A 2,394-nucleotide genomic window follows, 5' to 3' on the forward strand; every position below is an offset into this window, starting at 1 on the left:
ACGATGAAAGCTCCACGACCAAACCATCCAATTCAGAGAACAAAACTCCATCAAAATCACCCACCTAAGCTACAAATCTTCTCCACCATCTCAAAATGATATATGCACTGAAGAATTATTGACAATTGGATCTTATAGAACAGTTTATTTTCCTTCAAGTATGAAAGTGTTGAACAGTATTTAGAATCCAGTTCATTTTATTTCGTGTCATTACCATCTTTAAACTGTTTAAAATATCTTTGTAAAAGTATTTACTAAAATATTATTTATATGTTTATTATTGAGTAACTTCGATAAAGATTTATTGAGATGCGAGTTAAAGTCTATGAATAATGAAGTTTCGCCGTTTTTAGATGTAGATATTATTTTATACATAATATTTGTTGTGGATCGTGATGGATTTCATAGTAAAAATATGGATCATTAAATTTCAACTAAGCATTATACAAATTTAGTACATATCATATAGTCTAAATATTTGATGATCATCAATTCATACTAATGAATAGTTGAAGTTTGACACTAACATCGTTGATTGCCGGCTCAGTGGTCCAGAAGTGAAGCGTTCGCGGGCAAAACCGAAGGTCCTGAGTTCAAGTCCTGCGAGCAGGCTCGTGTGTGAGCACTGGTGAGTAGTCCCCTGTTAAGAAGAAACAGATGTTCAGTGCTTCCAGTTTTTCAGTGGTGGTCTAGCTTTAATCGACTTATAAATTCAACTATTAAAGTAAATATATATTTGATAACTTTGACTTTTAAATAACATTTTTTCAACACTATAATCTATTTCATAATGAAAACCCTTTTAAACAATATTTAATGTTTAATAATTATCAGAAGGGGTTTTTGTGGATATTATAGTAGTTTTAATAGTTGAGATCATGAATCAATTGAAGCTAGATCACTATGGAAAATCTGGAAGCACTGGACCGTCGTTTCGTCCTATTGTGGTACTCCTCAACAGTGTGCATCAACGATCTCTCCTCGCGAGATTCGAACCCAGAGCCTATCAGTTTTGCACGGGAGCGCCTAACCTCTAGACCACTGAACCGGCATTCAATGGTTTAACTTCAACCAATCCACGAAATTGAGCAACACATCCACCAATGTCTTCAATGAGTTACTATCTCACAACAGACGTGGTTTGAACTCCACTGCTCACTGCTTCTCACTAGAACTCCAGGAAATATCTCATGGAGCCAATCATTAGTGAGCATATGTTGATTATTATCGGAAGGGGTTTTTGTGGATATTATAGTAATCTTAATGGTTCAGATCATGAATCAATTAAATGAAAGTTCACCTCTAAATTCATAAATATCTTGTTATGAAATAAATATAGAAAACTTAATCTCTAGAAAGTAATTTAAAATTCATAAAGGAATCTATTAATTTCAATAGAGTTATTAGTCATTGTTATCATGCCATTTCTAATTATAAATATTACTTAGTCATTATGTATATCTTACTAATATCAAATATAGTTCATTATTACATTATACAATCAGAGTTAATTACTTCTTTTGATTAAAGTATATTGTAGATTGATAACTTTAAATATTGATCTATTTATTAGCTTTGAGAATTGATGAAATTGCTTTGAGTTAATTAAAAACAAATGAAATGAGTAGTAATTATAACTTATTACTTATAGTTTTTGGCAAGTAGTTTAAAATTTCTTACATTATATTAAAAAAGAGGAGTAATTTTGTTATATCCGGAGGGAAATAAATAAATGGTAACTGTTAGGAATTACTTATAGACTAACATTTTACATCAATCAAAATTTAACTAACCAATACAATGTAGCATTCTGAATGATGATTAAAAAAACGGGCACTTTTTAGTTGTTAGATGATAATTTACAGTTATCATAATAAGACCAAATGAATATTATACAAAAAATAGTGAAAATATTTACTTTGTTGTTATGACAATACTAATCAGGTAATATAAATTTAAATAGTTAAAATCTCTAATTGTAATAATGTTTCATAGGAAAGGATAATGAGGGAGTGATGATAAGTATAAGAGTTCTAATTCTTTAACATTCTTGTTAAAAAAATATCTAATAGTTGAGTTCATCAGTAAATTAAAGCTAGACCATTATGGAAAGCCTAGAAGCACTGGACATCCGTTTCGTTCTAGTATGGAACCACTCTGAAGTGCGCATCCACGATTACGCTCATGGTACCCGAACTCAGAACTTTCGGTTTCGCACGAGAACGCTTAACCTTTAGACAACTGAACTGACATCCAACGGTGCTATTGTCCAACTTAATTATAAATTGAATACAATTTAATAGAACCTCTGCTCTATACAATAACTAATTCTGCCTATTATTAAACTAATCAGTTTATTGACTGAAGAAATAAACTGTTTTCAAGCTTATCAAT

The sequence above is a fragment of the Schistosoma mansoni genome (genome assembly GCF_000237925.1).
Source record: "Schistosoma mansoni, WGS project CABG00000000 data, supercontig 0013, strain Puerto Rico, whole genome shotgun sequence".
Classification (NCBI taxonomy): Eukaryota; Metazoa; Platyhelminthes; class Trematoda; order Strigeidida; family Schistosomatidae; genus Schistosoma; species Schistosoma mansoni.